Raw genomic sequence first — 12,905 nt, 5'->3', positions numbered from 1 at the left:
ACTTTTCAAGAAATTTGCATCAATGCAATTGAATGATTTCATTGTGCATCCATTACCATCATGCATGTAAAACAGCCAGGGGCTCTGTTAATAAACCCGCTTTACGCCGTTTTGTTTATTTGATGTAGGCCCCACAGCTCTCCGACTTGATTGAAAAAATATTTGAAATGATTGTGTAAAGGTGTCTTTGCTTTACCATCTTACCTGACTCTAAACTTCCCCAGAGAACAGTCCTTGAAAATAAGTCATTATGCTTGCAGGCGCTGCACTCCCACCACTGCCCTTTGTTTACGGAATTATGAGAGAGAGTTGCTCATGAAAACACTTTCATTAGTGTGTTTATCACCCTCGACAACAAAGCCCTAACCGACAACCCAAAATACACACACATTCGCATATATATTTCAGGAAAGGACTACCTTATTAACATAACAAAGACGGTGATGGTGGCATGGGATGCAGTAGGGACTGCTTGTAGGAGCACAGCCAATCTGTTTGCGTTCTTTGGGGAAATTAGCTGCTCTCAGACCTGTTTTTAGAGTGAATGGAAAGACAGTTTGTGCTCTGAAAGAGAGTGCCGTCACTCAGGGTCAAATCTATTATCCGGTCTTGACTGCCTTTGGATATGTTAAGCTCTAATCCTAGAAACGAATCAAAACGTTGTTTGTTTGATTGTGAAGCATTGTTTCAGAACTCAATGACTCAAAGTGTCTATTTTATGAATATCGCAAATGCTACCTATTCCATTTACAAAGTGACACTTGGGTGTTTGTTTATTAAATATTTTTGCTTGATTTGTTCTCTTGATTTGATTTGATCTGGCTGGCTGCATTTGATTTTATTTTTCTCTAAACCACTAGTTGCCACAAAAACTCACCGCAACACTTTCCATGACATCCGTGTTCCGTGATGCACATGGAAATACATATACATATATATATATATATATATACTCAACATTTAAAGTGGATCAAAACATTTCATCAAAGTTATACATTCTTTTTGAACAAAACAGAACCCGTTCTTGTCTTAGGACAACTTTGATTAACTTTTTTGATCCACTTCAAATGTTGACAACTGTATATAATATCCTTCAAGCAGTGAAATGCATTTTGGTAACACTTTACAATAAGCTCTCATTTCTTAACATTAGCTGATGCATAACATTTTTGTTGATGTTAGGTCACAGTGCATTAATGTTAACACTTTCAAATTTTGACGTAACACTTTATTTTCCTTGTTACATGTTACAAGTACTTTTTATAGTAATAACAGTCAATTATGCATAATTGCATACAACTAACACTAAACCAAATCCTAAAGTACATGTTGTTAATTCATATTACTCAGTAGTTAATACATGTATAATAGTAAGGACACCACAAAATAAAGTGTAACCAATTGAAAAGGTGTTAGTGAATGTTGAAATTAACATTAAATAAGATTAATAGAAGTATTGATTATTGTTAGTTAATGTTATCTAATGTAATCAACTAATGTGAACAAATAAAAATTTACAGTGTTACTGACATTTTCAGAATCTTTCAGTCAGAGATGGAACTGAACCAGACAGGTATTTATTGCATAGATGAATTATGTGGGTTGATTAGGTGCAGGTAGAGGTGATGAGCAGGAGGAATGCTGGGAATTGTAGTTTAGAATGTGAGTAAAGGAGTGCAGAATTGAGGAAGGACCAAATTCGTACGAATGAGAAAAGGTGGCTAATTCGTACAACCTCATTCGTACGATTTGTCTAAACCCCAGTGATGGGTAGGTTTAGGGGCAGGGGCAGAGATAGGACATTTGTACGATTTCATACAAATAAGGCAACTCGTAAAATATTTATGATTTAGCAAAAAAACGCACAAATTCGTACGGATTGCCATGAGATCGGGTTGGAAGGATCGGTGTACTTGTGACAGTCAATGTATTTATTGAGCAAAACTAAAATATTTTATTTATTAAATAAAATCTTTAGTGAAGCAATTATTTTGAAGTAATAAACATAAAAGTGTTTTATTATTAGTGGTCGACAGTTAAATCACCAAGACCGAATACATATTTTTCTGCTTGGCTGATGTGTTGAAAGTGGGACTTTTATCTTAAATACGCTGAGAACGCAGCGCTCCCATTCTTCATCTTTATTAGTTTAAATTAGTTTGAGCCGCGAGAGGCGTCAGTTGCCATCATTACCTTGTGCGTCAAGTTCAAGGGTTACTCTTTTGGCGTAAATCGATGCGTATGGCCGCCTGCTATTTATTTAGTGAAATACATTTTAATTAAATTATAATATATTTATTTAAATATACAGCTGATCGGCCTTATGTCGGCAATTGGCCAGCCTGCTCTCTAAGACATCAGCATCGGCCATCAACAATATCGATCAACCACGAGTTGTGCAAAGTATCGTTTTTTAGTTACATTTTTTCTATCAACACTGGGTGCCATTTTCTGAGCCTTTTTCTCTGAGATTCTTTAACAAAACTAACTTTTTATGAATTATTTTCCCACAAAATGTGTTGCTGCATCAATGTTCATTATACTATATACATTTTGTCTGCAATCATATACTGTGGGCATTTCGTACCGCTGTCCCCACTCTCTGGAATTCTATTCCCCAACACATTCGTGACCTTTCATCATTACATGATTTCAAAACCCACCTTAAAACATATGTTTTTGCTTCTTGTTTCTCTGATCCCTGACTTTTTGATCTGATTCTTGTCATGTTTATCTTTTTCAGTTTAATTGTGTTACCTATTCAGTTTATCCGTATTGCTGCTTTGTCTACTGTCATGTTTATTTGTATCATATTGTTAAGTTACCTTGAGTTTGCAGAAAGGCTCTATATGAAATAAACATGTTATTATTATTATTATTATTATTATTATGGGTGTAGTAAAAAAAAACTACCCTGTTGTACTTAATTTTGGGCCTGTTTGTCCTGAAAAAAAAACAAAAAACAAGACATTTATTTTAACATAGGCTATTGTATGAATAAGTATTGCAACTAATGACTGCTGTTTAGCAAACCTTAATAAAACTTTTGCACTGAATTAAACATGAGAGTAAAAACCTCCACTTTTATTACCCTCTAATATTTTAAACCAAGAATTGCAGATACCTGAAGATGTAGTACCTCCTTCAAGTGGAAAATTTCCAGCGAATTATATCACGCATTAAAATAATAACTTCATGGGGCTGTGGAGGCAAAATGAGACTTGAAAATTGTGTTTCTGTGCATTAGAATAACTCTAATATAATTGTACTATGACTGATGTCAGTGAACTGTCCAGGCATAATTATCCAAATCAATTAAAACCTGAGGGGGGGTCGCATCTGGGGATGTAGTTCCGGATCCGATTAGTGCCAGGAATCTTTGGAATTAGAGATCCTGTCCCCCCATGGACACAATAGAATGCATTAGACTTCAGCACAGAGCTGCCCTTCAGGCTGCAACAGACAACAGCCTTCCAACACCTGAACCGCCAAATTGCTTTTTAAGACCTGGCCTCTTTAGTGAAGGAGAACCAGAGCTAGAACCTGTCTGTCATTCTGCTCTCGTTCAGCCCTGAAGATTTAGAAAAGTGCAACACGGAAAGAAGACGAAGAGGGAGAGGAAATGAGCGCAAAGCTTCCTCTTGAGGGACCGAGTGACAAGTGAATCTGTGGAGTGACTTAAAATAAATGCAAAAAAAATCCCAATATGATAAATGGTGTGGCCTTAGCTCAGAGGTTGCTGGGTGAACAGCTCCTCGGGGGACGTCACAAAACGACACCGGTATTGAGCGGTCTAATTTAGCCCAGAAGCTGAGATTCTATGAATTTTTTTGCAGTGCGGGAGACAGGAGTCCTCTGTGAACGCAAACAGACGGCTACTGCATAGGTCGGACTTGACGTGCGTGATTGCCGCATTATATATTTTTTCCTCCTTTTCCTTCAGCCTCAGGAATGTATTATTGGCATAGCCTGTTACCATGGCAACGCCTTCTCTTTACTTGACATTGTGGCAGCTTCTGAGAGCTGATTTGTTGATGCTATTAATTAAAACTCCTTCTCAGCTGAACGAGAGCATTTTGTACAGCGAGATCCAACTGTAGGCGTTTATCATGTGTCTGGCACGATATGTGCGGTTTCAGTGACTGATGTGTTTTAAGCATCAATATTTGAAAATGTCTTAATGTATATATAAACTAAAATAGCCACTGAAGAATGATAGCACTCGGTTATGGACATATTTTTGCCTTAACTCTTTCCCCGCCAGTGTTTTTTTTTTTTGTTTTTTTTTTTTTTGGTTTTTCTAAGCCAACACCAGCATTTTTGATCGTTTTTCATAACATTTTCATGGCCCCCAGAATATTTTGTTGTATGCATATCTGATTATGCAATATATCAAAAGAAAGAACAAAAAAAAATCTTATCTGCTTAAAAAAAAAAAAAAAAAAATGCTCAATGCATTATTTTTTATCAACACTTGAATGTGGGTGAAGTTTCATAAAAAAAGCTACATTTTGAGCAAACCCACACAGCAACATAGTGTTGGCCCAGATCCGGCCCCTATCTGGTACACGTGGAATCCACACGTACCAGATGTGGGCCGGATCTGGGCCGACACTATCATCTGGATGGGATTCAGAACGATGATCAAAACATAAATTGAGAAGATCTAGTCCATCAACACCCTCAAAACTTCACAGAGTTCAAGAGAAAACGTATAAGTAGGGCTGGGTTGAAAAAATGGATTTCTCAATTTTAATCGATTCTTAAATCTTTTAGGCTATGCTGTTTTCAGTTCATGCGCCAACACGTTTTCCCTAAACATAATTTTTAGAGGCCTTTCCATCAATAAATCACAATAAGCTTTTTGCTTTGTTCTGAAATATAGTCTCAGCTTTCAAATTATGTCAATTTTATCACAAAACAATATCAAACAATATATATGGTTTTGGCACTCTTTAATGTGGCGTGACATCTGCCTCAGTTCAAGTCACGTTATAGCAGGAAATAAAAATGAATGCACATCAGCAGAAATGTTGAAAGAAACAGAACAACTTACTAAAATGTCTCATTTCTCATGTAATCGCTCAATCAGTGTTTCAAGATCAAAGACATCAATAAAACAGCTTGTAAACAACATATCATTGACCATTCCAGACATAAAGTTATGCATAACAATTCATTTGCATAACACTGATAATTCGGCATCAACAGAATTAAATAAGAAAAGTATGATATGATATTTGAGTTCGAGCTGAGCATACATGTAATTTGAGACATTGTTGTATCTTTTGAACTGTCAGAGGAGACGCATTATTTACTGGGGTCTTTTCTCCGAAGAAAAGCTGGAGACTTCAGCAAAGGCTAAATTTGCAATGCAGATGTTAAAAAGATCTCATTTGCGAATATTCTTTCCTACGGGCAGCATTGTTTTTGTTGGTAAACTTAAAAGCTTTAAAAAGCCTTTATAATATGCAGCAGCCAAAAGTTATTCAAGTTGTTTTGCTTTAAAGAGAGTTCAGGCAGTTCTGCAGCGAGAGAAGGAAAGTATTTATAAAGCAGGTGTCATTTATTGAAAAGAGAAGGGCAGGAACTAGAGCAAAAATGATTGCCTTATTCTTTACCGAAGCTCACAAGAGGATTTGGACTGGCTCAGCCTTCAGAGCAGTCACAGTAAGGCCAATCTGATGGGGACCGAGTACAGTTTAATAACTAAGATAACTATATCCCTCCTCTGCACTCCACTCAGATCTCTCCATAACTCATGCAGTCTGCTGATAACATTATGCGACCAATGCGATGAACGCGATTTCACCAAATGCAATATGTTCCTGGATCAACAATTCCCATCAACCAATCAGATTTGAGGGACAAGTTTACATTTTATGTCAAGTTTAGGCTTACAATCAGGGTTAGATGCTTCTACATCAGTGTTATTCACATATTATTTCCCTTTGATTTTAGGGATAACTTATGGGTAGGGGTAGGAATAGGTTTAGAACTACATTTTCAGACAGGAACGTTGTTCCAGGATCAACAAAATATGTTGATCCATGAACATGTTGCACTTGGCAAAATCAAGGTGACCCATACGATGCACAGGTTACATGTTTGTATTTGTTTGTTTGTTGGCTTTCATCCTTTGTTCCCGAGGTTGAGTCAGCATGACAGCTAATAGCTTCTATTTTCCTAATGCTTTGAAGTGAGGCAGGGAAAAAAAGCCATGAAAACCATATCATTTCAATCCATTAAGAACCTTTTTTCTTTATCCAGAACTTTTCATAAGACAAGAAAATGTGGGTGTCAAACATATGATAGAGTTCTAAGTATATAGAATCTACTAGATGTTTGATCTAAAATAGCAGGGAATTTAAAAACTGAACTTTGTTTTATTTAGTACTCCCTGATGAAACTATTCGACACGATATTTAAATCCATTTCACAGGACAAAATTGTGAACTGACTGACATTACAAAATAAATTAACTAAATTAAATTAAATTAAATTAACTAAATTAATTAAATTATGTATTTATCATTTGAAAAATTAACTGAATTTACATATTAATTTAAAAGTGTTTTTAATATGCTTTTAGCCAAAACCATCTAAAAATTCATAAGTCAACACCATTGCTGAGTAGTTTATCTTTAAAACTGCAGTGAACCAAAGACAGTCTCAAAAACGCGGTTTGAAATCGCTGGTGTTTCTGACGTCACAAACTACATTGTAACCAATCAGGTCAACGTGTGATCGTCAACGAGCTCTCTGAGCTGGTGTGAGTGAGTGGAGGTGGGGCTAATTTGCATATTTATAGAAACTTGTATACTAAATGTAGAGTTACATTCAAGCTATATATATATATATATATATATATATATATATATATATATATATATATATATATAGATAGATAGATAGATAGATAGATAGATAGATAGATAGATAGATAGATCAGCCGTATCTCACGACGAATTTGTAACAATTTAACAAAGTGGCTAATTCGTACGAATTCATACGACCTCACTCGTACGAATTAGTACTATTTTTGCTAAATCGTACATATTTTACGAATTGCCGAATTCGTATGACTTCACACGAATGACCTACCCCCTGACCCCGCCCCTAAACCTACCCATCACGTGGGTTTAGACAAATCGTACAAATTCGTACGAGTGAGGTCGTACGAATTCATACGAATTGGTCGTGAGATAGTGTTGGATAGATATATACTGTAGATAGATAGATAGATAGATAGATAGATAGATAGATAGATAGATAGATAGATAGATAGATAGATAGATAGATAGATAGATAGATAGATAGATAGATTCAAGGAAAACATGTTTAAAACGTTGAGTTTTAAGGAATACATGCAGTAAAAAATACTGATTTCTGAATATCCTTGTGTCTTAATATGGTCAATTTCAGTCTACTATTATTTCATTTATTTGTTTTTTATTCTAAACCTCTGACACATTTTTCAAGATGTTTATTTTGAGACACCATATTTGTTAATTATTTGTGTCCTGAATCCACATAATTTCCATATCTGCCATGTTGCAGTGTGCTTGTGTATCAAGTCCCTTCCTCTTTCAAACAGGAGGAACCCATTGTTCAGTGTTTCATCTCTTCTGATCTAACGGTGAGATGCAACACAATCTCTTGCTGTGGGTCTCACAGCAGTTCGTTGAATAGCTTTATGTCATAATATGTCAAAACCAGCAATTCTGTGTACTAGATCTTTTTTTATTTCATGAAAACCATGTCACACACTAGTCTCTGTGGCCCTGGAAAAAGAGTTTTCACAATAAACCCAAGGTGAAATGAACTTTCCTGCATCTCCACCTCAGATAAAGTAAAAGCAGCGGTGACCATGGAAACGAGTCAAGTGGAAGAGATCTACAGGCACTCATCATTTCCTCAGTGTGTTTCATAAAGCTATGGAGGCTTTTGTTTTTTTGTTTTTTGCTTTAATTGATTATGAAAAGTCCTATGTAACTCCAATTTCAAGCCCATAAAATGGGGAGGCATGGCCCAGCGTGCTCAGATTATAGAACAAGAACCATGAAGATATTATTTTCAAATCTTCAAACGATCTACAATCAAAACGCATTGGCTTTGAGGCAAAAAAAAAAAAAAAAAAAAACCTAAAGGAATGAAAGCAAAACAGACATCTGATAATATATAACCAAGATGGAAGCCATTTAACCTGCTTAACTGAAGCCTGCAGCTCAATTAGAACAAAATAATTGCCACAGACACAAATATCCAGCATCAGTAGCTGCCAACTGAGCAAGCAGCTTTAACATTATGAGTAAGCTGTAATGGGACGGTGCCTTGAGCAGTAAATACAAGCTCTACTCCCCGCCTCAAACAGATTTGACTTTCACTTCCACATTATTCCATTCTGTAAAAAGGATAACTGCAAGTTGATCTGAATGCATGATAGGAATGCTAGGTGCTATGCAGATAAATGGCCAAATGACTTGTGAACGTCTGGGAAGTGAATGAGTGATTCAGATGTGTGTTGGTGCAGTGGGCGCGAGTTCGTTTTGCAAAGCAACACTGTCCCCTTGTGTCGAACGAGCGCTTTTCTGTACCTGCAGATCTGTTGCAGTGGATTTCTCTGCAGGTTTCCACAGCAACTGTTGACAATGTGCTTTTCTGCTGTCTTTAGGTATGTATGTTGCAGTACAGTGATGCAATGTAAACACTGCAACAGTATATTGCAACGTATATAAGGTAACACTACATCACTTTTGCTAGTGTTACTTGTTACCAACAGCTTCTCTCAAAATGTCAAACTGCTTGTTGAGAAACTACAAAAATGCTATATTTATTAAATAAATTATAAACTGATAAATCATATGTGTTCAGCAAAAGGAGTATTTGGTATTCTAAATATCAAATGTGCTCTTTTTGTGATCACGTTGTTTTTTTCCCCCAATGTTTATCATTTGCAAACATTTTAATTTAAAGCTTACTGGATGTGACAGCATTTGGCACTGTTTGCATAATATCAAGCATGTTATGCAATGAAAGTAATCTTTAATTTTGTTTCATCAGTGTTCAGGTGTGTGTTATGGTTGAAATCCACTAGATGGTGATAAAGTAGTTCAGATGTTCTTGCATCACACAGTGTGTGGAAAGCCAGTCAAGTGTGTGTGTGTGTGTGTGTGTGTGTGTGTGTGTGTGTGTGTGTGTGTGTGTGTGTGTGTGTGTGTGTGCTCATGTTTTTCTATCCTGGGACTTTAACCTGAAATCACACTGACTCATGGGGACTCATGTTACATTGGGGACCAAAATTTAGGTTCCCACGAGGAAACAAGCTTGTAAATCATTTTTTTATGTAAAAATGGGTTGGTTTAGGGGTAGGTTTAGTGTAAATGGATAGAATATACAGCTTACAGTATAAAAACCATTACAAATATGGAGAGTCCCCACAAAGATAGCGAACCAGTTGTGTGTGTGTGTGTGTGTGTGTGTGTGTGTGTGTGTGTGTGTGTTCCAGAATGACTCCAGTTGCAGATCTGCACCTGCTCCGGAGGAGTATACTGTATTTTCTCTGCAAACCCCTCAAATGTGTGTAATGAGACGTCACCATTCTCAACCCTATATGAGTCATAGGCTGCACTGTACGTCATTACTGGGACACCACAAGAGGAAAATCAAACATTTCCCTACCTAAAATACTGAAAAATACTCATTACAATTAAATACAAAATACAATTACATGAAATGAAATTGAACGCAATGTCCTATAATAACATATGTATTTGTACTTTTTTCAAAGATTATTGTCAGGGTTCTGTCACTTCTGTCTAGTCTATTTCTTGGTTTTGTGACAGAGCCCTGACACTCCTGTTTTTCTCGTCTGTGTGTCTTGTTTCATGTGCCTTCATGTCATTTCTTTTCTTGCACTGTGTAGCACGCAGCTTGTGTTTTACACTGGCTGTGTCCTTTCATGTTGTCATGTTTTGTGTGAACGCGTGGCTTATGAGTGTTCTCATTGGCTGCGGCCACATTTACACATAGCCGGGTATTTAGAGAAACGAATATTTCTCCCCCTCCGTTTTCAAAAATAACATCGTGCACACAACATCGTTTTCAAAAAAAGTTGTCGTTTACATCAACCCGCATAAATACAATGGGCGGCAGTGTAGGGAGAAGGATAAAGCCATGCAAGCCAATCAGAATCCTCAAAATCGACAACAACGAATAGCACGAGCGACTTCCTGTTCCTTTCAAAACAACAGACATGGCGCGAGGTTTGTTCGTGTGGACAGACAGCGAAGCAAATGGAAACAGGCCAAAAGCGTTTGCACAAAAGTAAAAATGAGTACCACTTTAACAGCATCCATGATCAAATAGTAGCCAAACAAACTCTAAACATAGGGCGCTCACATGACGTAAGCATTTTCTGGCGCATAATGTGACGTTTGAGAACCTAAAACCCCGTTTCTCCCAGTTGACACGGCAACACATAACCGGCGTTTTCAGAAATCTCCACTTTGGCCGGAGTTTTTAGAAATAATCGTTTTCTGGGATAAATACGGCGTTTTCGTGTAAATGACAGGCCAAAACGCAGGGAAATATCTGCGTTTTCCCATCGTGTAAACGGGGCCTGCGTGTTCATGTCTCGTTTTGTGTTAGCACATGGCTTGTGATTTGTTTTACTGGCCATGTGCTTGTGTTTGTCATTTTTGGTGTGAGCACATGGCTTGTCCTGTATGTTTCCTTGTGCCATGTGCTCTCCTGTCGATTGTCTAGCCCCTCCCATCTTTTTACCTGATTATTGATTCACTTGCCCCACCTGTCCTCCTTCGTTACCTGCTTTGTTTGCTCTCCCTATTTATTCTCCCTGTGTTTGCAGTCCTGTGCTGGTTTGTTGTCGTAACTCTACTCTGTTATGTTCGTTTCGTCTCGTCAACTCTCGTTTCGTCTCGTCAAGTCAAGTCTCCTTGCCTTATCAATCCCAAATCCTGACATATTATATTGTATTAAGAGATAATGTACATCCAGCCGGTTGTTATCGCAGAATATACCCAGACAGTGTGATCAGGAAGCAAAATCAACAGGTCTTGCATCAGCCTGAAGGGGTTTATTCTGCCATAACAACCGGCTGGATGTACATTATCCCCATTATTACACGGCTACTTGCCACATACAGTAAGTAAATAATTAGACTCAGAATATTTTATTAGCTCTTTAAATGCAAAGCTTCCGCAGAGAAAGCAGTTGCTAGCAAGCAGCAAGTTCAAACTAGAAGGATATTTAAGGGATACGGTACAGTGATACCATTTATTACATTGTATTTCACCACACAAATAGTTATGGGGATACAAGATACTGATTTGAGATGAAACTGTTTTAAAATCATACTTGTTTTATCTTATAATCCATTATACAAGTACAAAACAATCGTCGCAAAATGGTTTGTATGAAGCAAGAGAGAATGATGATGCCTGATTACATAATTTAATAACTGTACACAAAATATTGATTTGAGTTTTAATATTTTATTAGCTCCCCAAACGCAAAACTTCCACGAGGAAAAAACTGAAGCACTGACTTCAGTTACCCAGAATCACCTGTATTATCAGTTTTTAACGGTTGTTATCTGGGAATAACATACCACTGGATGGCGCGATTGACCAATCAGAATCAAGTATTCCACAGAGCCATATTATATTATATTATAAACCATTCTTAGTCTCTTATGCTCACACCAAGGCTCCCTTTATTTGATCAAATACAGTAAAAAATATTAGTATTGTGAAATATTAACAAAATGTTCAGCATCATTACGCCAGTCTTTGGTATCACATGATTCTTCAGAAATCATTCTAATATGCTGATTGGATGCTAAAAACAGCTGTGCTTATTCAAATTTATGTGGATTCTTTGATGAATAAAAAGAAAAAACAATGTATTTGAAATAATACTCTTTTGTAATATTACAAGTGTCTTTTCTGTTCTGTACTGTTAATATAGCGTCTTTGCTGTCTTTCTAAATATTACTTACTTTAGAGTATTTCCTCAACCTTTATCTCTACAGTACAGTATTTAATCTGTCTACAGCAATTTGAAGCGCAGTATGTTTAAATACGTTACCGTAATACAGATCTTTTCAATCTTATTCTCTCAATGGATGCCTGAAAGGTAATAGCTGGCGATTGGGAGTCAATCCTGATGGATTTGCCTTTGAATGCTGAGGAGGGGCTAGGCTGGCAAGACCATAAAGGCCTTCGTTATGGGTCTGTCAGGGCAGGAGTGGGTCGGGGGAGTACCTGTGGTGGTGCCAGACACTGTGGGGATTGTGAGCGCTGCTGGGGCCAGCTGGGGACGGACAGAAGGCCCTCAGTGGTGGGCAGGAAGTGGCAGCGAGGGCTCCAACACAATGCCACACTCACAACAGCACCAAGCCAAATACTGCAAGGTCATCATAGCTGCCAAGACTCAATGCAAGTCTCAATCATTTTAAGCACTTGCAGGAAAAAAAAGTCTAGTTGGATCAGGAAAAATCAAAAATTGTTTGAAATTAAAACATTTGATGTATGATGAAACCATACTTTAACTTTCAGGGGGCAAACAAAATCCCTCTTGAATACATAATCATAGGCTATGACCACCCACACACACAAGCACTTACAGTATTTGGAGTTTATTTTATTTTTATTTACGTGCAATCATAAGAAAGTGTTTAAGAAAAAGTCTCAATGGAACAGTATCAGGGGGGGAAAGCCTGTTTAATTAAAGGGATACTTCACCTCTGGAAAGATGAATGTGTATTTAAAATAGGTCATTTATATAGAAGAAATGTGAAGAAATTTTTGAATTTGGAGCTTTCTAGACTGAGAAAAGCCAGAAAATGTATTTATTTGGCTTATGTGGATGAAAGACAACAA

This window comes from Scardinius erythrophthalmus (assembly GCF_964197995.2).
Source record: "Scardinius erythrophthalmus genome assembly, chromosome: 13".
In the NCBI taxonomy this organism is placed as follows: Eukaryota; Metazoa; Chordata; class Actinopteri; order Cypriniformes; family Leuciscidae; genus Scardinius; species Scardinius erythrophthalmus.
The sequence above is the reverse complement of the archived record's forward strand: the minus strand, read 5'-3'. Positions refer to the sequence as shown.